Below are 25,715 nucleotides of genomic sequence, written 5' to 3' on the forward strand. Positions count from 1 at the left end.
TATATATATATATATATATATACATACACATATATGCTGCAAGCTGAAGCATATGGTCCCCACAACTGTGATATTTACGATAATGAATCACAGATGTTTAAATGGATGTAATCTGAAAACACTTAAATGCTAAGATGCTGGAATCTTCCTGCAAACATTACAAAGTGAGGACCTTTGGATTATGTTGATTTTCAGATACTATCACTAGGAATACTACTTTACATATGCTGGGAAGATATCAGGCAGAAAAGAATGACACTTTTTTTTTCTCTCTTTTTAGCAATATGGTTTTCAAAATAACCAAGGAACTTCAAGAGTAGAGATTTGGTTATTCTATTGATCAGTGAAATGCAGCACCCTTTAGAATTAAGGGTGAGATTTCTTAGTGGATAGTCTTTAAATAGGTACACATCCTTTAACTCATATTATTTAATAGTCATTTTAAGATACAAAATAACTAAAATGGAATCAACTGGAGTGAAATGGGAGATGCAGCCTGTTACCATCTCAACAAGTCCCAGCTTCCCCCATTAGCCACACATTTTGATTATTAAATTATTCTACCAAATTTGCAAACTATATATATACTTAAACACCTTAGTAGGTAGGTTTTCTCTTAATAGCTATTAAATACTGTTTACATCAGTTTATATAGATTGCTTTTTTATGACTGCATATTATCTCTTAGTATGGATCTGCTCTCACTAAAGCAGCTTCTTATTGCTGAACGCTGAGGTTTTCTCTGTTTCATTAATTACCAGATGTGTAGTAGTAAATGTAAATATCTTTTTTTTTTTTTTTTTTTTTAGACGGAGTCTCCCTCTGTTGCCCAAGATGGAGTGCAGTGGTGCAATCTCGGCTCACTGCAAACTCTGCCTCCCGGGTTCAAGTCATTTTCCTTCCTCAGCCTCCCAAGTAGCTGGAATTACAGGAATGGGCCACCACTTGGTTACTTTATTTTTAGTAGAGACAGGGTTTCACCATGTTGTCCAGGCTGGTCTTGAACTCCTGACCACAAGTGATCCATCCGTCTTGGCCTCCCAAAGTGCTGAGATTACAGGCATGAGCCACCATGCCCGGCCATAAATATCTTTATACCTGCCTTTTGTACATACATTTAAGTAGTTCAGAGCCATTCTGAAAGTGCTGATTCAAAGGAAACGTCAGTTAAAATTTAGTTAGATGCTAACTAATTTAAGGTTTTTTTTTTTAATCGATTTGGGCTCTATTCTCAGAGTTGTCTCCTCACACTAACGATTGATAATGTAATGTTTATTTTTGTTGGCCAATTTGATGGTTGGAAGAGAGTGTGGTATTAGTTTGAAGATTTTTCAATGAATGGGGAGGTTAGATATTGTTTCATAATATTGGCAATTTCTATTTCCTTTGTGTGTGTGTGTGTGAATCCCCTGATCCATCAGAATACTCAGGAGTTCAAATTGTCATTCCTTGTTCTTTTTGTTTTTTTCCTTATCAGACTGTGAGCTTCTTGAAGGAAGAAAGTGTCTTCTTTGCCATTTTATCTCCAATACTTAGTAAATGCCTATTATATGTGTTTTACTGAATGAAGATGTGTTATATAGATGAGGCTGATGTTTCTTTCTGTTATCACACAGCTGCTTACCAGAGTCCCGATTTCCAAGAGGAAATTCAGGGCAAACCCTCCTTCTATCTTTTGGATTCCTCCATATATTGTGTCTTTCTTGCTAGAATAAAACCTCTATGCTTGCAGGGACCGGGCCATCCCAGCAACCTTTGCATCTCTCACACTAGCACAGAGCTTGACAAACAGTAGCCACTCAGTAGATAGTTTCTAAATGAATCAGACTTTTATGATCTGTCAGATTGTGTCTATGTCAGGTATCACACTGACATCTAACCCTGAGGGACAGGCAAGTTATTGACTTTCCGCTTTTCTGTTCATCTGCTTTTCTGCAGTGAGAGGGACAGGAGAAGAGGATTTATTTGGAGTCTTCCTAAGGTTTTTAATCCCACTTTTGAGGATTGGGGTTTGAGGTGTGTATAGATCATGTGAAAGGAAAATGCGATTATGACATTAAAGCGTGGGCTTCATGGCTTGCTTGGTTTGTTTATGGCAGCTGCGTAAAGAAGGTTGCACTACTAACTTACTGGAGTGGGCCTAACTGAGATGCTGAATCCAGGAGCTGAACTCATATTCATACAGGACGACACAAAGTTGTGAAGTCAGGGCTCCAAACCAGGAGTTGGGAATCTACAACCTGCGTGTCAAATCTGGCCCCCTACTGTTTTTGTAAATAAAGTTTTATTGGAATACAGCCACACTATTCACTTACATGTCTACGGCTGCTTTTGCACTGCAACAGCAGAGTTGGACAGTTGTAACAGAATATCTGGCTCATAAGCCTTAAATATTTACTTTCTAATCCTTTTCAAAATAAGTTTGTTGATCACTGCTGTAGGCCAAGTTCATATTTTTTCGCATATTTTGCAAGACATCTACTCTAAGCCATCTAAGTGCTCAGGCCAGTAAACTCATTCACAGTGTATTCAGCACCATCAGTTCCATGAGTAACTGCAGAGACAATCAGCGGAGTGGGGAAAATGATTCACAAACACCTGGATGTTATCTCTATGTATGTGTATTGTAATGCCTTTAATTTTTTTAAATACAATCTGCTGGGAGATATTTTCCATTTAAAATAAATTCTCAAGAGGCTTAACTTTTTAAATACACTTAAAAAATCCATTATCTGCAGTCTTTAAATACATGGACAAGCACTCAGAGAAAATAAATATACTCTCAAGTGCCAAATGGAATTGTATCTATATTTTTGGTATCAAAAGCAATAATTTAATTTAGAACCAAACAATTAGCTGGGAATCATGCTTAGATCAAGTTCGGGTGCAAAGCTGTTTGTCTTCAAGGTCTGTTTCCCACACTTAAAGTGATCTGTCATCTTTGAATGTGATGTGTCACACACACACACACACACATATATATGTACATATTTTTTTTTCCTTGTAGAGAATCTGTCATTATTTTCCCCCAAACGACTAAGATGTCTAATTTTTCTGCATTGTGTAAGTGAAACCATTTGAAAATTTAGCCTCTTGGAAAATGAGATGAGAATTACATAGCCCAAAGGTGGTAGGAAAATAGCGATTTTATTTTATATTTTCCTTTGACCAGGGCTTAGTTCATTAGCAGAAAGCAAAGCACTATTTCTTTGAGCAAAGGGGCAAAAAAAGGAAAGAAACCAAACAACCCTCAAATTGTTTTAACATCTCTCCAAATTTAGATCCTATATTTGGAAAATTGAAAAGAGATAGTCACTGTGTATTTTAAGTACTTAAAAATCCAATGAACCCAGAAAAAATATTGCATTTAAACTATAACACATATTTCATCTGTAATTTTATAAGTTATTCTTGGATGATTTTCTGAATTCCTAAAGTTTTTTAAGCCTGGATATCACCAGTGAGCTCCTCTTTCAACTCTCAAATGGTCCTGGGTAACAAAGACCTAGTCCTGGGCTGGGGAAAGGGCATAAAATTAAAATCTAGTGATCTGATCACAACAAGAGTGGGTGAGAAATAAAAGGAGAATGAGGCAGCATTGCTTACTCTTTCATTAATAACAACTTTGAAAACATTAATAATAGCTGTAATGAATGAAACAGTTGTGCAACCCCAACTCTCCTCTAAGAAAGAAAGGTAGATCCAGCGGAGAACAAGACCCTTTGTTCTGCTGAGCACTAGATCCAGTGGAGAGCAAGACCCTTTGTTCTGCTGAGCACTTGCTGGGTTTTGGTGTAGAAGTTTGGGAGAGTAAAATAGTGATTGCTGAAGAGCATTGGATAATGAAAGCTTAACTGGGAGTAGAAGAAGAAGGGAAGAAAGGAAAGGGCTGGAAAGATGGTAGAAGATCACACATGTGTCCCCTGGCCCGAACCCTCAGTGGCATTCACCTTGCTCAGTGATACGTGTGTGTGTGTGTGTGCGCACGCATGTTTCTTGTCCAATCTGGTACAGGAGCCACGTTTTACTGCCTGGTTGACTCAGACAGGGTAAGAGACAGCCTTTCAGGCACAGGACCCAGAAGCGAGATGGGTCATGACGGCACAGACCCCTGGGGATTGGCGTATGTGAGAGGAAGGGCTTTGGATTTGCACTACTTGTAGAAGTTGAGGGCTCACCTTTCAGACTAATTCCCTGGGGGTTGAATGTGCTCATGAGCTCTGGTTTATATTTAATATTTATTCAGCTGTTTCCATGAGCTGAGCAGTGTGCTAAGACCTTGCATGTATGACCTCATCATTTTAGGAGCTTTTTACAACTCTGTGTGATATTACTATTATTTCTCCATTTAATAGAGGGAGAAACTGAGCCTACAGTGAAGCTGTGTGGTAGATGTAGAAAAACCTAGTCTCCAAAACAATCTGCTTGGCTTCGAAGCTCACACACCTTACTACTTTCTTCTGCTGTCTCAAATTCAGTAAATTGAGCCCCAAAGACTGTGCTGTGTTCCATGTGCATAAAATAGAAGAAAGGTTCCACACCATCTTTAATAATCATGAGTCTGGCCAGTGAGCAAGCCATTTAAAATTAGGTGACAATGTTGCATGTTCTACACATTAGAAGTGTGAACTAAGTGCTCTGGAAAGAAAAGAAGGTGCCATCTGGTGTGAGCTTGAGCCACAAAATGCTAAGAAATTACATTTGAGTTTCACCTTAAAGAATGGGGAGAACCAAAGAGCTGTCTCCTACAACCGACTACATGTAAGCTCCACTACTGGTAAATGACATTAAATATGAACTAGTAGATGTCCCCGCAGGATGTGTCTAATCATAAGTTCACAAACCCACCACTGATTCCTTTTTTTTAAAAAAATAAGTATTTCTTTTGATTGAGTAGGGCTCTGGGTAACAACCATTAGGGACTTCATCAGCCCCGTTTGTAGCAGATTCACCCACAAGGAGGTATTTCTGAAAATACTTTGAACAACTACAAAGTGCAACATAAATTTCAAAGTGAAAAGGAAAAAAAATAGGCAGGAGAAATAAAATGTGTGTGTGTGAATGAGTGGGGTTCCTCTTGATTAAATTCTGAAAAGGAGATAAATTAGGAGAAAATGAGAGCACAACATTACCTATGGCTTATACTCTTGAATTAAAACAAGCAAAGGGGCCAACAAACCCTACATTTCCATTTCTGACCGTCGTGCATCGTTGTAATTCAAGCTTTCTCTTACAGTTAATGCAGGTGGGAAGGGTATTGACTGATCATTGAAAACAGTATTAACCTCTCTGACCTCCAACTTGTTCTTGCAAAAATGACGAGACTGGCACAGACCAAGGATTCTCAAAGTGCGGTGCCAGGATCAGCAGCATGAGCAACCTCATGAGCTTGTTAGAAATGCAGATTGTTGGCCCCCACCTGAGCCATTCTTTGGTTTTTGTTGTTGGTGGTGGTGTTTTTTGTTTTGTTTTGAGACAGAGTTTTGCTCTTGTTGCTCAGACTGGAGTGCAATGGTGTGATCTCAGTTCACTGCAACCTCCGCCTGCCAGGTTCAAGCGATTCTCCTGCCTCAGCCTCCTGAGTAGCTGGGATTACAGGCATGTGCCACCACGCCCGGCTAATTTTTTTTATTTTTAGTAGAGATGGGGAATCAGAGTTCAGATTTGATTCTGGATAAAACTTGAAGAGTTATATAATCTTGGACAAGCTAATTGACATTTTGAACCATAGGTTCCTCATCTGTGAAATGGGTTTCATGTTAACATATATAATTCTCAGATTATAGTGAAGATTACATGAGACAGCATTCATAGATCACCTGTCACGGTGTCTAGCACAGAGTAAAGTGTCAATGAATACAACATTGCTACGATTAGAATTTAAGTCATCAAGCTGGGCGCGGTGGCTCATGCCTGTAATCCCAGCAGTTTGGGAGGCCAAGGCAGGTGGATCACCTGAGGTTGAAAGTTCGAGCACAGCCTGACCAACATGAAGAAACCCAGTCTCTACTAAAAATACAAAAAATTAGCTGGGGTGGTGGCACATGCCTGTAATCCCAGCTACTCGGGAGGCTGAGGCAAGAGAATCGCTTGAACCCGGGAGGCAGAGGTTGTGGTGAGCCGAGATCGTGCCATTGCACTCCCGCCTGGGCAACAAGAGTGAAACTGTCTCAAAAAAAAAAAAAAAAAGAATTTAAATCATTCAAGACTGGGAATTTTGAAGAAAAATGAAATATGTAAAATTTTCATGGCAAATTACATTGTTCCTTACTTTAATGAATTTCAAGAAATGGAGTTATTCTATTGTAAACCATCCAAATATCTTACTCAGATGAAACCAGTTTCTGAAAATAAAATTGCCACGATTTTGCAAAGAACAAGTTTTTAAACATCAGTAAAGGCTCCTGCCTCCCTTCAAACTCTGCTGGAGTTACAGCTCACTTCATCATTATTTGCTTCTTTAGACACTATCAGAGGCAAACCAGTGGTTACAAAAGTGAATAATCCTCATTGGGATATGGGCTGTCGACAAGGAGCAAATGGCACCACCAAGAATGGTGTTGTCAAGGCTGCACTGAGCAGTCAAGCGCTTGGCTAGTCTTTTTTAAGTCACCCCATCGTCCTCAGGCTTAGCCTTTGATTTGTCCCTGAAAGGCAGGCTTCGGCATTTTTTATAGAGGAGCTATTCTGGGGGAAAGTAAGTTGTGTTAGTCAAAACTGTTCAGGAGACATACCTGAACTTTTCTTTCTGATGCACCTGGGAGAAAGCCTCTCAGATCAAAATTGTTTTCCTCTCTGTATTAATGAAAGGTTGTATCATCACTGGGGTCTAAAAGCATACACCCAACATGGCAATAAGTTCATTTACTATTGTGTTACATCTTTTTTGTTTCTCTATTAGAGTGATGTGATTGAGACTTGAAAATGCCCCCACTGAGCTGCCAGTAGATGAAAATTACCAGAAAGTTTTGAGTTAAAGGAGAGCTGAGCCCAGTATTGTGCAACTGAAGCACAAGCTATCTTAAGCTACCGACCTTAAGGACACAAAATGTAATGCTGACTCTGAACTGAGTACATTTCAAGAAAAATTTAAATTATATTGTCAATTACGTATTAAGGACTTCTGCCACATTAAAAACAACTGAACCAAACCAACCAACCAAAAAACCAAACACCAGTGCTAGGACAAGAATGTTCTAAATAATACAACAGAAGTCATACTTTAATCTTCTAATGTCTGCTATCTGATTTACCCATTATCAGTGAAGATGACTGTACAAGCTTACATAATTTCTGCCAGGCCTCTTAAATCCTCTGCCAGGAATTGGTTTTAATAACTGAGCTCATCACAAACATTTTCAAAGGAGCAAATCAAAACAAAACAAAGCAAAAGAAACAAAAGCCTAGCTCTCTTGTTGGAGTTAGAGAACCAATTAGGGTACTTCTGGTGAGAAGGCATGCATGAGCTGTGATGAGAATCTGATGCTCTTTCTGAAACAAGCTATAATGGTGAGACAACTCCTATTTACCTGGGAGGTAGAGAAGATGAACACACAAATAATTGGAGAATTTCCTTTGTCCCTCACAACTGGAAAACACTGTTCAAAGCTCTACACAGAAATTGGGCATCTGAAGGCCTGAGGTTGTTGGTGCGAGTGGCCTAGCTCAGTGGTGGTGGCAGGGCACTGAGTCATGGGGGTACCAGGCCTGCAGCTAAGCGTACCTTGGTACTTTACTATGCTCACAGGTTACAGAATGTAGGGAAGTGGAAAGAGATGAGAATGAAAAGGGAGAAAGAGTGAGGAGGGGCTGGGGCCTGGAGTTCCTATGCTTTGGTAGAAAAATTCCCTCTTTTCCAAACTTAATCTTTAAGTGGAGACAGTGAAATAATCATCCAAAGTCCAACCGTGTCCAGCTGTGAAGGGTAGAGCCACTGGTTAGGGCCCTGGCAGAAACTCTGTTTTCTTGTAATAATGGAATCTCATCTCCTACCCTCTGGGTTTTATTCAGGTACCTGGCTACTTAGCTAGAAACTACACTTCCCAGACTCTATTGCAGCTGGCCATGGCCATGTGACTCAGTTCTGCTCAATGGGGAATGAAAGGAAGTAGTAGGAGAAACTTCTAGTCAATGTCCTTTAAAAGGAAGATGCTCTTCTCCTGTTCCCCCCTGTCTGTTTCCTAAAGCCTAGCTATGGTGCAGGAGGTAGGAAAGAGGACACCACCCTGGGGATGACAAGTGCCATCTGTCCAATGCTACTTGGAGTCACAAAGCTGCTGTAACTTGCTGGAGATGTAATGTGAGATGGTAATCCACAGCCTTTTCAAAACATGGGTCCTTGGCTGGGCAGCACAGTAGCTCACTCCTGTAATCCCAGCACTTTGGGAGGCTGAGGTGGGCGGATCACTTGAGGTCAGGAGTTTGAGGCCAGCCTGGTCAACATGGCGAAACTATCTCTACTGAAGAGACAAAAAATTAGCTGGGTGTGGTGGCGGACACCTGTAGTCCCCGGTGCTTGGGAGGTCGAGACACGAGAATTGCTTGAACCTGGGAGGTGCAGGTTGCAGTGAGCCAAGATCACACCAGTGCACTCCAGCCTGGGTGACAGAATGAGACTCTGTCTTGAGAAAAAAACAAAACAAAACTTGGGTCCTCGCACAACGTTCAAAAGAAGAGTTACCTTACTGCTCTGGACTGGTTTATGAGGAAGAAGTATAATTCTATTTTGTTTAAGCTTCTGTTTTTGTAGCATTCTTTATTACAGCTGTTAGCCAGTAACCTAACTGGTTTGGATGCCCATGTCTGAGCTGGCATAGTGTTTTGTGAATTCAGAGTTCTTCCTTTTGAGCCTCCAGAGCCTTTTGCCGCGTTCTATGACCCTTTCCTCCTGCTTTCCTATCTTTATCCCTGACTCCTACAAAACTGGCTGCAAGGGAATGCAGATACTCATGGGATGAGGAAGGGATTCAGCTGACCTGGGGCTATAGGTTTCTGCTGATAGACTCAGTGTTCTACAGTTGCATTCATTAACCCAAGAAAATTTCCTCATCAAATCAGAATTCCCTCTCATTGACTGAGAACAATTGTTTCCAAAGAGCATTTATTATCTACTTTAGTCTGACACATTCAATTGTCTTGATTCTCCTACCTCTTCCTTTGTTAATACAATGAGGAGGTACAGTGATTACATGAAGCAAAGTCACTTAGGATTTTCCCCAAAACAAACTAAAGGAGAATATAAAAGAAGTGACAGGCATCATAGATATGTAAGCTCTTGTTTATACAGAATTATTTAGGGGAAGGAGCATGCTTGTTAAGCCCTGTTCACATTTCTGTAACTGCTTCCATCAAACATTCTAAGGAACCTTTGAATGGAATAGTCACCGATGCCCAAGGGTCGTACTAATCTTCTCTGTGATCTAATGCTATGTCAAGAGAGAGGTAAAGTTAGTTTTGGTTCCTCCACCTGTCTCTCCATTGCTGCTTTCTGTAACATTCCAGGATACGATATGCAATGATCAACGTGAACTATTCAAGTCTGAGAGGTTTGCAATTGAGCTATACTTGCTTGCATAAGAAATAAAGCTCCTTCTTTATTCTCTTTTCCTTGCTCAGTAGCTGCATCAATGATAAAATGTTACTAACCTGATTATATTTATTTATTCTCCCTATACAGCATTTTCCATATTGTCCCTATTTATGAGCCTGGATTTTTGAGATATAAAATTAAAAAAAAAAAAACCCACTTAAGCCAGTTAAAGAGATAAATTATCAGTGCTATGCTACCTGGAGTCATAAAGCTACTGAAACATTCTGAAGGCACCATGAGAGACAGCAATCCACAGCCCTTGACCTTTTCCAAAGTACAGTCCTCTCACCGCCCAAGAGCAATTCTCAGCTCAAAATATATTTGCATTGGCCTCAGAGGCCAGCTGGGCTTATCCAGACTGTCATATGGGACTGAAAACACAGACAAATTACAAATGAGATAAATATTTACATAAGTCATTCCAGTGTTGGGGAAAAGACATTGGGGTTGGCATCAAATTTCGATTTCTATTCTAGTACTGCCACATATGAGTTGAGTCATGCTGGGCAAGTATTCAGTGTTTTCCTCTTCAAAGTGGAAATTGTATTACCTACCTCTCTAGGCTTTTGCAAGAATGTCGTAAAACAATAGACTTGGTACATGCTCAACAGGTAAGTGTTAAGTCAATGGATAAATACAAGTAAAAGCCCTACATAATCTGGTCTTCTCACCGTTTGCTGACTTAGATCTTCTCCAATACACTAGGCACACTCCAGTGTCACAGCCTTTGCAATTTCATTCCTTCTATCTAGACAGCTTTTCCTCCACATACCTACACGGCACATTCCCTCACCTCCTCCCAGTCTCTGAATGCCCCTTTTCAGTGGCATCTTTCCTGACGATCACTCCACTCACAATCAAACCTCTTCCCCACTTGTTCTGCTTCGTTATTCTGTTACATTGATCACAATCCAACATTGAATACATTTTATTTGTTTATTGCCTGTCTGCACCAAGCTAGAATGAACACATCCCAAAGGCATGGGTTTTTGTCCGTTTAGTCTATTGTACTAATCTCCTGTGGCTGCTATAACAAACCATATAAGCTTTGTGGCTTAAAACAACAGAAATTTTTCTTTAGCAGTTCTGGTAGCTGCAAAATCAAGATGTTGACAGGACGACACTTCCTCCATAGGTTCTAGGGGAGATTCCATCCCTTGCCTTTTTCACCTTCCTGTGGTTCCAGGTGTTTCTTGGCTTGAGGCCACATCACTCCAAGAGTTGCCTCGTATTCATATGGTCTTCTCCACCTTCTGCTGTGTTGTTCCTCTGTGTGTCTCTTATTAGGACACATGTCATTGGTTTTAGGCCTCACCCAGATAATCCAGGCTCCTCTCATTATGAGATTCTTAACTACATCTTCAAAGACCCCTTTTTCCAAAGAAGGTCACAATCACAGGTTCCAGGGACAAGGATGTGGACATATGTTTTTGGGGCCGACATTCAACCCATCATATCCACTATTGTATCTTCAGTGCCTAGAAGACAGCATGGCACGTTGAGGTGCTCAGTTCACATTTGTGGAATAAATGAATGAGTCAAATACAAACAGTCCCCGGAATGTGGTTGGAACTTTTAAGGTGAGCTTCTTTTTTGTCTTCCCGTTTCTATCATATGATATTCCTGAGGTGTACAGCTCTCCTGAGACAAATTTACTGAAACAGTAATTGCACATTCTGCCCACTTGGAAGGGCTTCCCATAGCTCCCCCAGTCAAAAGTGATCTTTTCCATCATGTGTCTCGAGCCTGGATCCCACCACCTGGACAGACTCATTGACATGCACAAAACATCCTTTACATCAAATGTCCTCTGGGTCAGAGCCAATCGTCCGTAGGTGTAAATGGCCACACAGAACTCCTTCTGACAAGAGAAGCAAAATGTGAGATTTGCTTCTCAGAGTGGCACATCCATTAACATGGCTGCCAGATAATTCCTTAGAACTTTACTGATTTACATAAATACCTCCCAGTCAATTTCTCTTTTTTTAAATTAAAATGAAAGCGGCAGCTCCCTGGTTGAGGCCCTCGACATGGTCTGGCGGCTCCGTTTTCATGTGAGCAATGGCATTTTGAATACTGGCCCATTGGAGCAGGAAGAGATGAAAAAATATCCATTATCATTATTGGTCACTATTTGCTTGAACATGCTGAATAACCCTCACTTGAATGCACAATAAACTCATTTAACAGGTTGGAGGAATTCACACCAATGCAAAACTCGTGTGCTAAGTGGCTCCAACAGAAGGCTAGAAATGCATTCTCAGTTGAAAGAATGACTTAAGAAGATGGAATTGCTAAGCAAACGTGTTACTTGCCCCCTCTGTGCAGATTTCTATGCTATGTGGTCACCACAGGGTTTTCTTAGAATAAATATAAAGTCATCTTTTCCTTCAAGGGACTTATGGTCTACTAGAAGATCATGACAATATTCTCACATAAACAGATTAAAAGCAGTTAAGTAGAGCAATAAGAATTCACGAAGGAAGCTCTATGTGATTTTCAGGAGAGAAGTGATACATCTGGATTGTAGTAAAATCAGTTGAGGTTTGGAAGGGGAAGCTGAGAGTGAAAAGTGCTGAGGAAAAAGAGAAAAGCAAATAGGCATAGAACGAGTAAGCTGTCCCTCAAGTAATGTTCTGTCCTTAAGAGATAAACTCAGGGTTGGGTAACATGGCTCACACCTGTAATCCCAGCACTTTGGGAGCCCAAGGTGAGTGGATCACCTGAGGTCAGGAGCAAGACCAGCCTGGCCAACATGGTGAAACCCTGTCTCCACTAAAAATACAAAAAATTAGCCAGGCGTGGTGGCGGGTGCCTCTAATCCCAGCTACTCGTGAGGCTGAGGCAAGACAATTGCTTGAACCTGGGGAGGTGGAGGTTGCAGCGAGCTGAGATCACACCTTGGCACTACAGTCTGGGTAATAAGAGCAAAACTCTGTCTCAAAAAAAAAAAAAAAAAAAAAAAAAGCTAAACTTGTGGATGTTCCTAGGGACAAAGCATTTACATAGAATTGCCCAACAGATGTAAAAATGACTGACATGTACTGAGCACTTACCAGGTACCAAATGCTCTGCAACATCCTCCACCCTGTATAGACCAGGATTTCTCAGTCACAACACTACTGACATTTTGGGCAGGATATTTTTTTTTTGTTCTGCATGGATGTCTTAAGCATTGCAAGATGTTTAACAGCATCTCTGAATTCTACCCACAAGATGCCAGTAGCATCCCCCAGCTGTGACCACCAAAAATGTCATTAGACACTGCCAAATGCCCTCAGGGGGTGAAACTGTTCCTGGTTTAGAGCTACCGGTGCACACTCTTTTATTCCATCGGCTTCTTGAAGGACCGCAGAGGCAGTGTCATTAGCCTCATCTTATTGATGAGGAGATAGATATATGGAAACGTTAAATATGTGCTGGACGACAGCTGCTGGAGAGGGGTCCTTGCCCTTTGGAATATATAGTGCAAATTGTGTTTTTAAACATGTCATTTGCTTTCATACTTATACAGTTTTTATTGTACAGAAGCATTAAAATTTTATGTAGCCAATGATAACAATTTTCAGCTTATTTTAACTTTTGGTGACATACTTAAACTGTGCCTGACCATAGATTAGAAAAAAATCACTTCTGATTGATTTTTTTTCCAGTGTTTTACGGTTTCCTTGAACATGTATCTCGGTACCATCAAGAATTTATTTTGATGTAAGGACATATCTGTATATATAAACATGTGCTATGTGGCTATGTGATATTTCTTCCCTGTTAACAGAATTGAACAGGTAAGAACAAGTGGTATTCTCTTAAATCCTATTATTTGGAGTTTGTCATACAACATTTTGGTAAAATTTCTTCAAGTCACCTCCCTGTGGTTATGTGCAACAAGAGTTGAGCCGTAGGAGCTCTGGGACTGACAAAGGAAGGGGAAAAAAAAACTTAAATGCTAGTAACATTAGAAAGTATCTACAGTAAAAAAGTTGAAAGAGAAAAGGGGGCTAAATGGAAGTTACAAGATACACGGTTAGATAAGATAGCAAGTCAAAAGAATGTAACATAATGAAAAACAAGAATAGGGATGCTTTTACCATAGTGATGCACTTCAAGTACCAAATGCGGGAAAGTTACTGCTGATGGAACCCGGAAGAATACGCGTTTTGGTGTCTGAAGGGATGTTCTCGGGAGGATAGAGTGAGGAGTTAACTGTGAAACTTGATTAAGATAAATATTCATGAGCATAACGAAAATTATAGCACGGAGAGTGAAAACTTCTTTATCAGGAAAAGTGTTGGTGAAAGTTAAAAATGAGAAGGGGCAGTATCTGCAAAAAAAAAAAAAAAAAAAAAAAAAATGTGGCTGGGTTTCTTAAGTTAGGCTTAAGGGGTACATGAATGAGATTTAGGGGAGCCTGTGAAACCCCTAAGATTATATTGAAGTTTTGTTTATATGTATATGGTATTCTAAGTATATGGAACATATTAAATCCAATTGTGAATAAATGCTGATACCTACTTGTCAGAGGACAAGGTCAATGTCTGCTAATTCATAGCAGAGGAGAATGACCCAAGAGAAGGATCTAGATTGGAAGGCTGAGAGTGGCATGAGATATTGGATGGAACAAGGTCCAAGCAGAGGTAAGGACAGATGAAGTCAAGAGTATTTCCTGGACAGAAAAGTCTAGCCCTGAGATCTCATTTGTTTTATCATCATGCTTTATTTTTTACCAAGAGGACAGGTTGTCCAGAAAAAAAGTTACATGTCACTCTACAAAAACAGGACAGAACAAAACAAAATAGGAAAGTACTTCACCAAAGTGATATTCCTGTTTATTTATGGAAGTTGGAAATGCTTTTTTGCTATGTTCTTTCTTTCTCTTTTGTCAAAATGTCCTCAGTTAATATATGCTGATTTTTAAAATTACATAAGACACAAGATGTTATTAAAATCAATGCATTAATGTGTCTTAGAAAATAGTTATTCTAGGGAAAATGATACAAGCAAAGTGAGTATCTTAGGAAGGTCTGTATGGCGAAATATAAAAAGTTCCAGGCTCAGGAGACAAATGCGGATGTCTCTGAAGCCATAGAAAGGACAGGATTATGTCAATCTAGAAAATTTGAGCTGGTCACCAACTCTGCAATGAATTGACCATGACTGTGAGTGCTCAAATCTGATATTCTCTTTCTCTATTTGTGAAATACAACACTGATGTCTTCTATACAGAGTTTCTAAGTAGGTTAAATATATTATTTATACGAGTGCATACTTAATAAATGCACATTCTTAGAGTTCTACTAGTATCAGATTCACCTTAGCTGACACTGTTAGCCTGATAAGAACTGCAACTGGCAGTTAATCTCTTTGACTCCCCACCATTTAAAAATAGCCCAGAAAATGATAGTGAATATTTAATGTTGTGACAGAAACTTACCTGAGAAGCTAGATAGACTGCTGAACTTCTATGTTAGATATATCTGAGCTCAAATCCCAGCTTTTCCACATATTAGCTATGTGACTGTGGAATAATCTCTTGGGCCCAGTATTTTCATCTATAAAATGGGGATAAGAAAAACTTGGGCTCAGACTGCTTTTATCAAGTATAAAATAAGATTGCCATTAGCTGAGACATCTGGGTGGGATTAGGGGGAGGTGAACAGAATGTATTATGCGTGTACAGGACCTTTATTTAAAATGTTGACATTTGTTTACCATGGATTTTGCATTAATTTTATTTTATAAAATATTGCATTAAATATTATTTACTTCGATTACTGCGTTTTTTGGTATCCCTTTAAATTTTGACCCAAAGAGAGTACCTCATTCACCTCACTCTAGTCCTAGCCTTGAAGCCAACAATTAGTGAAAACGTATTAGGGTCAATCACAATACTGAGCACCGTGATTTTACACATTTGCTTGTTAGTAAGATGTTTAGCACGATACCTAGCCCAGAATAAGGCATTATCATCATTACCACCCATTACCATCATCATCACCACCATCATCACCATCACTATCATCACCATCATCACCACCATCAGCATCACCATCACCACCATCATCACCACCATCCTCATTACCATCACCACCATCACCATCACTACCATTGTCATCACCACCATCACCACTGACACCATCACATACCACCACCTCGATCATCATCACCATACAGCGTATCAGTCATCATCAACTTACCATACAGTCATCAGCATCCACGCGGTATCAGTAATGTCGATCATTAGACATAATACATATCCACCATCACTAACCATCATCCACCACCAACACCATCATCACCATTACCACCACCATCATCATCATCACCATCACTATCCTCATCATCACCATCACTATCATAATTATCATTACCATAATAATCATCACCATCACTACCATCATCATTACCACTGTCATTACCATCACCACCATCAGCATCACTACTTTCATCATCACCATCACCACCATCAGCATCACCATCACTACCATCATCATCACCACCGTCATTACCATCACCACCTTCACCATCACTACTATTATCATCATCATCGTCACCATCATTACCATCACCACCATCACCATCACTATCATCTTCATCACCACCATCACCATCATCATTACCCCCACCATCATCATCATCACCATCACTATCGTAATTATTATTACCATAATAATCATCATCACCATTGCTACCATCATTGTCATCATCATTACTCTCATTGTGATTTTCTAAGATATCCTAAATAAATTTCCTAATATTTCCAAGTTGCAGTTGCCTCATTTTTATTACAAGGCTAATATTGCCCCCTTATAAGGTGTAGAACTTAAACAAGGTTGTTTTTGTTGTTGCTATCATTAATGTTTTTGCTGATTTCAATGTATGACCTGACTCCACAGCAAATCCAAAGAGTGCTTGTCAAGAAATCAGACATTTCTAATGAACATGGAGACTAGCCAGACAGAGAGATAAAGCAGGACCATGCTGGATCCTGGGCTGGCTTTTGCACAGCTGCCTAAGATCTTCACACAAAGAAGCATGCACTGTTCTCAGAGCTGACATTTCCATGGTCATAAAGCTCAGTGTTGTTCCAGTTCAGGAAGCTGATGAGTCATGGGGTAGAGGCCGTCGGGAGAGGAAGGAGGCTTACTCTTTTTTTTCTTCTTACCATTTTCATTACTTCTCAGCTGATTTTCAATATACAACAGGAAAGGAATATAATGACCTCCTACTCACTGCCCCACCCAGAAAACCTCAAATGACTAATTGCCTTTTTTCCTAAAATGGAAGAGTTATTTCATCTGCCTGAAGGTTTTACTTCCTTCTGCTATGCTTTTTCCCAGTAAGCCTTTTAATCTTGCAAAGCACAGCCATATAAACAAACAAGAGAGAAAACAGGAAGATGGAAACTTTCCAAGTTCATCCCACTTTGAATCTCACTTGACAAACAGGGACGCATGGTTTTGATAAAGGGTGTGAGGATTGTGATTTGACCTTCCTCTTGCCACTGTGTAAAATGTAAACACAATGTACTTTCTCACAATTAAAAGATATCAATTTCCCAGCAGCCCGTGAGGGTGCTGAATAATCTTTCTCCTCAATGGATGCAGCATGATCCCTGTTATCAACTAGTTATATCCAATCAGAAGTAAACCATGCCAAGCTGGGTGGGGGAATGCAACGGCTTTGCACTTTCAGAAGTTGTATAAGTGGGAAGAAGTATCACATCTATTTTGAAAATAGTTGTTTGGTGTGTTTTTACGATACACCATGGTGTTATAATAGGTGATATCAGACTCAGTAGTTTAAAGTAACAAGAACTTTTTTCTCCCTTATTTAAGAGTCTAGGTTGGCAGTCCAGAATTGGAATGGTGGCTTGATGGTATTGGGGATGCATCCTGTTGCTATGCCATCTATTCCATGTTACCCTTTTCAGCTTAACTGAAGATTGATTCACCACCATGTCTGTGTTTCAGCTGAAGAAGAGAAAAATAGGAAAGGAAAATAGATTTCTTAAGCCTCAAAGGCATGGATTAATGTGCAAACATCACATCCACTAGTATCTTATTGGCCGTCACTAGTTCCATGGCCACAACTAGATGCAAGGTGGCTGGAGAAAGTAGTCTTTAGCTGAGTGACCATGTGCCCAGCAAAATTTGCTATTGGAAAATGGAGGATGGCTAGAGTGGGATTCACTATGAGTTCTGGCCACAGTTGAGTTGAATAAATGTTTCCCCTAGAATGGAGAGAGCATCCTAGTTGGGGTCCCTCCATCCCTGAGCCACTTGGGTTGTGATGATAATTGATAGTGGTGATTAAAATGACAGGAATAAAGATAGCAGCAGCTAACATGTACTCACTTCTTGCTTTATGCCTCTTTGTACTAAGTGCTTCGTAAACATTATGCATTCTATCTTCAGGATAATCCTACAGGATCAATAGTATAATTATCCCAATTTTATCCATGAAGAAATGGAGTTGCATCAAGTTCAGAAACTTGCCCAAATTCATGTAACTAGCATGTGGCCAAATGAAACCCATGTGTCTCTATGTCCAAAGTTATTCTCTTAACACTTTACTCAGGTATTAACAGTGGTCTGAGATGCGTCAGTATTTCACAAAACTGAACTCAACTGACAAAGTTCCCCTTAACCAGATCATCTGAGCCAGCTAAGAAGTGTTTGGGGCTTGAATACTATCAATGTAGATATCAGTGTAGATTGGCTGTTTCATTTGTCAAAGACTAGTAAGTTTTTCTTCCTTACGGAGAACTTGATTAATTTTTTAAAAAAGGGAAAATGAATGAATATTTATTAAGTGCAATTTGTTCAGTATATCAGCTCTTTCTAAACATGACTTCCAGAGTGAGAGAGAAATAACCAAAGGGACCATTAGTTGAGTAAAGTTTGGGAGATCAGGATGAAAGTCTACGCTCTCCATGGTGTCTTTGCTGGTGCTGATAGAAGCCCTAGGCCAAGAGCAGAGCAGGGAAATCCCTGCCCCTTCCTAAAGGTGGGGGTCTCAGACACCTCGCTGAGGCTTGATGATGCTGAATCAGTGAGCAACATGGAATCTGGGGCAGTCTAATGCAAGGGTCAAGGTGTACTAAGTCATGATGAGGAAGAGTTAGAGATGTGGGTCTCTAGCTATAAAGAGCTCCATCCAAGAACTGAACAGAAAAGCAAAGCCAGTGAGCATGATGCACAAAGGATGGGTTCTGAGGTGCAGCTGCTGTCGTCTTCATGCATCAGCACATTAAAATGTTTGGGAAGAGAAGGGGAATAGAACATCCCTCCCCTCCCCATAAACAGATGGGTAATTAGATGGAGGGTGGGAGGCAGATGCTGTACTTCCCCTGAGACCAGCACCAGAGGGAATGGGCTGGCTCTGCAGAAGACATTTCCGTTCCTGAAAAGGGATATAATGATGGGGAAAGAATCAGGACTTCAGGATCTTGCAGGGAGGGGTAACAACGGAGGGGGAGTGCGTCCTTCTTCCGTGTTAATCCTCTGCAGTCCCCTCTCTGTGCAGTAAAGAACCAAGCGCCAGGTGAGCACTGTGCTTAAGAGATTCCACCTGACTATAACCCTGTCAAAATGACATTTCAGGAAAACCTGCTTGTTAGATCCTGCCAGCGCTATGTCTGCTGGTGTTTGTTTCAGTGGCCTGTTTTCTGTGTTTTTTGGTACAATGCTATAGACACTTCCCCAGAAGTGTAAGAAGTGCTCAGCTAAGTCTCATCTGAGAAGCAGCATCCTCTGAACTACAAGACACAGTCTGATATAACATGTCTTTAATGCTGACTCAGCTGCAATTATTTGCTATTAATCCAAAATAGATTCTTACAGAAAACTTCTTCAAACATTGCCCAACGCTACTTCACAATGATGATGAATTTGGACTTGGCAAAGAGGCTGGTGAGGAAGTCTAAGATCAGTTCCTATAGTCCTCATGGGGTCAACTGACACACCTCTCTCACCCTGGACCATTCTTTGTTTTTTTCAACTGAGTCAAAAGCCAGTGGTAACTCAAAACCTGCAACAACTTAAATCAGTAGTTTAATGAGCGTAAGTGTTTGTAAGATGTAGAATATTCTCTGAAATCAAGAACAGCAGTATAGGCAGCACCAATGCTCTATGGTGGGAGAGCCCAAGACATCTGGAAAAGAGGGAACTTGGGCTGCCTTTGGGAGACAAAATGTGAAATTAACCCACAAAGAATAGTCAAAAACTGTTAACAGACGGAAGCAGATATCAAGAGCAGAAAGAGTACAGACAGTTATTAATATATTAACTGAATTAACCTACCTAAGATCCAATGTGGAATCAGAAGATAGGGCCTGGTAAGTCTCAAGTAAATGAACAAACAAAAAAAATAGTTGGCATGGCCCAATGGAAGTCCTGTTTAAGGAAGACTTTGCTTCAGCCAAGAGACTTAGAGTATCTTGAGGCAGATGGACACATGGGGTGGTCTCAGCTAAAGGTCATTAAACCTGCAATCCTGAGTCCTTCTGTAGCCAAGGACATGCCTAATCAGCAGCTTCATTTTTACCAATAATTTGATTATCTTCTCAGTATGAATTGATTTTCTGTTCCTCTGAACTTCTTCCCATTATTGCTTAATTTTTATGGGGTCAACTACTTATTATCGACTTTATTTCAAAGCAGACTTTAATCTGCTTGATGCCAAGAACCATATAGTAACTTTTTTTTTTTTTGGTATATAACCCTCTTGTCATGTAGTACTGAAGTTAAGCATTTGCTTTAAAAAAATGTATTTATAGGCTAATGTTAAATCAGACCAATTTATTGATCATACAAAATTTAGTTAAAGCTTTTGACCTTGGGGTATTATTCCAGAACACTGTAACATTCTAGAATGCTAGATTATCTCTAGAGTTCTGAATTATATCCCCACCCTGCTCCTTGACTGGTTGTTACCCAGTCTCTCTCCACATAGAGCACAAAGTCTCACTGACATGAAACTTTAACCTAAAGATGTTTTTTATATATACATATATTTAACTCTGATTGTATATATCAAAATCCCCATTTGATGGAGTCTTGAAAATTGACTTTTAAAACATTTACAAACATCCTTGGTGATTCTGATGCCCAGGAAAGTTTGAGAACTGCTGGTTTCAGGCCAAGCTCTTCATTTCACAAATAAGGATACTGAAACAGATAAGGCCATGCTTGCCCAGCTAGCTCGCAACAGAGGCTGGGCTAGGACATACTTCGACATAGTACTGGTCTCATTCTGAAGTTTACCACTTCCTATTAAAGCATGAGGAAGTCATGTCCTTAATGAGGTTAATCAGTGCCATTTCACTTCTATGAAATACTCTTCTACTTCCTCAATGCTCCTTTCAGTGGAACACAATCTGCTAGAAATGGTTTCCTCATCCCTTTCTGAAATTTTTGACATGATTGACCCTCCAGCTCATACACTACCTTCTTTTTGATTAATGGAAAAAGTTCTGGTAAATTTGTATATATCACTTGCATCCTAGATAATGATATAAAGTGGTTTTGTTAAATTGGCAGAACTAAAGTTTTAAATTTCTCCTTCTCTCTTCCTCAACCATGTTCAAGGCTAAGATCAGCTGTGCTCAAACTTCTATAATTCTCTCAGTTTATAGACACAATTGTTTTTATTGCCAAAATCAGCAGTCCTTTGAGTTTCACTGTGCCACGCGCAATGTTCACATGAGCAGTTGCTTGAGATTACTGTGCCCTCAGATCATGACTTGCCCTTTGATCACTTATTTGGCCACCCACATGTTGAGGGAAAGTTTTATAAATTATGTCCTGGAGGTTGCTGTGAGATGAGGGATTGCAGTAGTCTGGTTGTTTCATAAGAGCTAAATTGGACTTGGGCAGGAAAGAGATGAAAAGCCAGACTGAACAAGGGCCTTGCAGTTCATGGCATCTGAAGTGAAGGAGTTGAAATCTGCATTAAAGATAAATCAACATAAGGCTGGCCAATTTATATAAAAATTCTACACCTTCCCCCTTACTAGAGGAATGTTAAGAGGAAGGCATATTAAAATATGTACTTTTAAACTATTTGATTTTTACCTTAAATTTGTCTTTCAGCAGTAAAAACCAAAATTATTGCAAATGTGACCCATGCAATACCTAACAAGAGTGTGTGATCAATTTTTCAGTTGAATGTGTCATTAATAATGAACTCTTGGTAGATGCGTTGCTATTAGTTTGAAATCGCTTTCCAGGTCATTTAAGTTGTCACTGTTGCTTCGGAGAAGGCCATTGTGCAAGGTGGTGTGATCAGATGTGCTTCTGGTCTTTATCAAATCAAGGATGGCAGGTGCACGGCAGAGATGCTACCACTGCTTCCTCACGCCCTATCTCTGGCAGGCACCACTACTGCCCTCTTTTCTAATGAGACCAGTATGGTTTCAAAATTGTTCTCAAACCAGAGCCATTGAATAGTGCCAGCACATGAAACTAAAGCCCTTTAATTCTTGAGTCAACACATGTATGAGCCTTGGTGCTGAAATCTGATAAGAAAGTCTTCATTTTAAAAAGATATGCCATGGGGCGCAGTGGCTCACACCTGTAATCCCAGTACTTTGGAGGCCAAGATGGATCACTTAAGGCCAGGAGTTCAAGATCAGCCTAGGCAACAGAGCAAGACCACATGTCCGCAACAAATAAATAAATAGCTAGTCCTGGTGGCATGCACCTGTAATTTTAGCTACTCAGGAGGCTGAGGTGGGAGAATCACTTGAGCGCAAGAGTTCAAGGCAGCGGTGAGCCGTGATTGTGCCACTGCACTCCAGCCTGGGTGATAAAGTGAGACTCTGTCCCAAAGAAAAACCCAAACCAAAAAACCCACACAAATGGCAAGAAAGATATGGAAACTTTTGGCTTCCTTGGCTAGACTGCCATCCAAGTGATGTGAAATCCTGAACGTAAGTCCACGAGGGACCCAGGTGAACCCACTCACAAGATGGGCTGTACCTAGAAAGATGGGACAGTTTGGTAGGCCAAGATGAGTGAGAACCACAGTAATGTATTCCTGTGTCCTCACTCCTGAGTCATTCCAAGGGAAATATAAAGATGATGTCATCCTCCTTGAAATGTAGTTTGGATGTTTTTTCTAGGATCCTTGTTTTTCTACAGAACAAGAGGCTATCCATTCCAAAGGTGAACTTTGAAAATGCTGAATTCTAGAATGATTGGCAGTTGGCTCTCAGACTTCTAGTCACTAGAGATTGGGGTTGGAACAGATAAGGGTAAGTTGTTTCAGGGGGAAGGGGGAGGTTGCAGACAAAAAAAAAATCATGATGTGATCCAGTATATAGATATTTCACTGAAGGGCTGAAATAAGAGAATTGGCTGACAAGAAGAGACTCTGGGCTTCAAAAAACCTTGGAGACAAGAAATAGCTATTGAGGAGAGCTGGTAAAAAAAAAAAAAAAAAGTGGGGGGACTTATGAGAAATTTGCTAAGCAGTTGTTGAACGGAGAGCCGGGGCTGGAGAGAATTTCTATAATTAGATCCCAGGGATTTTAACAAGGGCAGCTTCATTAAGAAACAAAGGGATAAAACTAATATCTACATGTAAATCACATTGCTTGGTTAAAGAGTCACTGGCCAGGATGGGGATGAAAACAAGTCACTTCTGGATTGGTGGGTTAATCTAGGAGAGCCAGCATTGAGAACAGAAGCAGGCAATATCCTGCACCTTGAATACAGCATGACTGCTGAGATTTCTTCATCCTCTGCAGTAATAGAGAAAATTAAAGTCTCCACTGCATCACTGGTCCACACAGCCTCATCTAGGCTCTGGGCCTAGAGAAAGTGCCAGAGAGAAACAAACAAAAACTGACATGACTGGATTCCCAGCCTTCAGGCACCACTTTGCTGGTCACCCTTGCCGTTGCCTCACCCAGAATAAGTTTATAGGATCCTGATATTCCTGGGACATGTGGCTTCTTCATCTCCCTATCCCTCTCCAACTCACACTGCCATGTCAAAGGCAGAACAGAACCTCCACAGTCAGCTAAGATTCAAAATCAGTGATTACTAACGCAAAAGGTAACACGAAGTGCAAACTATATGCTTGTCTAGGACACCCAGGAATGCAGACTTATACTTGTGAGTGACATCAACATAAATATAGGCCCCAAAGACAGCCCCATTCCTTGGGGTCTTCTTCCTTTTTCAGCTACTCACAGTGCCATGTTCCAGGTAGCAGTTAGATACCCATGCAGTCTTCATTCTCCCTCTCCCTCTCCCCTTTGCCTGCTTTGTACATTTTTGAAAGTTGATTTTCTCTGTGTAAGTGCAGACCTTACCCGATATTTCAATTTCAAATTAACTTAGTAGTTCACTCTTTCATTCTTTAATAAGTTAATTTATTTATCTAATGTCCATAGGGCTCACTTAGGTCTTTGGCACTGCAGATATAAAAAGAAATGAGACAATGGAGGCTTCAAGGAGCGCAGAGTCTCACATGGAACGTTCTGACCTGATGTCCTCTCTGTCTTTGGCTTTCATCAGCAGAATACCTCCTATCTTGTGAGACAAAGCAGTCTACTGAGAGAGCATCCAGTCTCACTCCTGAATCTGCCCTTCATTACTCGCTCTTTTCTTTCTTTCTTTTTCTTTTTTTTAAGGTGGAGTTTCACTCTGTCTCCCAGGCTGGAGTACAGTTGTGCAATCTTGGCTCACTGCAACCTCCGCCTCCCAGGTTCAAGCAATTCTCCTGTCTCAGCCTCCAGAGTAGCTGGGATTTCAGGCATCCACCAACATGCCTGGCTAATTTTTGTGTTTTTGTGGAGACAGGGTTTCACCATGTTGGTCAGGCAGGTCTTGAACTCTTGACCACAGGTGATGTGCCCACCTCAGCCTCCCGAAGTGCTGGGATTACAAGCATGAGCCACCATGCCTGGCTGATTACTTAGTCTCTTTATGGACATTTTCAGCTCTGCTAGAAGCTTCCACATTCTTCAAGCTCTGCCTCTATAACTCCAGCCTCCAATTTCTCTACTTCACATTAGGGGTCACCATACTTATCCTTCCATCTTTCATTGATTTGCCAAGAAAAATAACAAAAAACATTCCCTCAACTCTCCTCACCTCAGATGCCCCCAGTGCATTTCATTCTCTAAAGGCATTTCTTTCTTTATATTAAAAAGAACACGTGTGTGTGCATGCATACACATACACCACACACATATGTGTGTTCACACATACACTGCATGCATATATGCACACATACACCACATATGCATGTACACACACGCCCCTGGGTTATATTGCTTTGGTTTTGGCCCAGCTGCCTTTTATCCTCATCAGTCTTCAATGATTGAGGAAGGAGGGATTTTGCTACAAGATGTAAAAACATAGCTGTACTTCAATTGGCAGCGGCAGTAGCATGCTCTGGCAGGGAGTGCTCTGCTGGGAGGGTAGTGTTCCAGCCAGCTAGTGTAGGAAACAATGAGACAAGGCAGTGTTGACTCATCAGATCATGATGAACACTTCAAAGGGAGAAAGACCTCTCTGTGCTGGATCAAGGTTATCTTTCCAAATCCCAAGAGGCAGAATCACAAAGCAAGAGATGGGGCAAGCCAACACAAAACCCTTGAGTCTCTAAGCAATAGTAAAACCCGCAGACCCCTGCTGAAGAATGCAGCCATAGGGAATTCCTTGCATGGTCCTTACAATCTTCACAATTGAACCAGTGATCAGCAACTTCAAAAGAAGCCTTTTAAAACTGGCTGATTCACGGCCTGGCGTGGTGGCTCATGCCTGTAATCCTACCACTTTGGGAGGCCGAGGCGGGCAGATCACCTGAGGTCAGGAGTTTGAGACCAGCCTGGTCAACATAGTGAAACTCCATGTCTACTAAAAATACAAAAATTAGCTGGGTGTGGTACCAGCTACTGAGGAGGCTGAGGCAGGAAAATTGCTTAAACCTAGAAAGTGGAGGTTGCAGCGAGCCAAGATCGTGACACTGTACTCCAGCCTGGGAGACAGATCAAGACTCCTTCTCAAAATCTCAAAAACAAACAGACAAATAAAACAAAACAAAACACAAATTGGCTGATTCATGCCAACGAGGCAGCATGTCATAGGATCTCTGCCCAGTAGACGGAAAG

At 40.6% G+C, this 25,715-nt stretch overlaps 1 protein-coding gene and 1 long non-coding RNA gene across 2 annotated transcripts in view; one reads left to right on the plus strand and one right to left on the minus strand.

Moving 5' to 3' along the window:
- CDH13 (cadherin 13) overlaps window positions 1–25,715 on the minus strand; it is a 1,182,232-nt gene that overhangs the window by 790,114 nt on the left and 366,403 nt on the right. The gene's annotated exons all lie outside the window — the stretch shown is intronic.
- Window positions 22,676–25,715, plus strand: part of LOC108521302 (uncharacterized) — a 37,022-nt gene continuing 33,982 nt past the window's right edge. Inside the window, exon 1 of the long non-coding RNA XR_001883160.1 lies at window positions 22,676–22,844. This is a non-coding gene — a long non-coding RNA (uncharacterized LOC108521302). The remainder of the gene's footprint in view (window positions 22,845–25,715) is intronic.

This window comes from Rhinopithecus bieti, unplaced genomic scaffold, assembly GCF_001698545.2.
Source record: "Rhinopithecus bieti isolate Rb0 unplaced genomic scaffold, ASM169854v2 scaffold_1618, whole genome shotgun sequence".
Taxonomy (NCBI): Eukaryota; Metazoa; Chordata; class Mammalia; order Primates; family Cercopithecidae; genus Rhinopithecus; species Rhinopithecus bieti.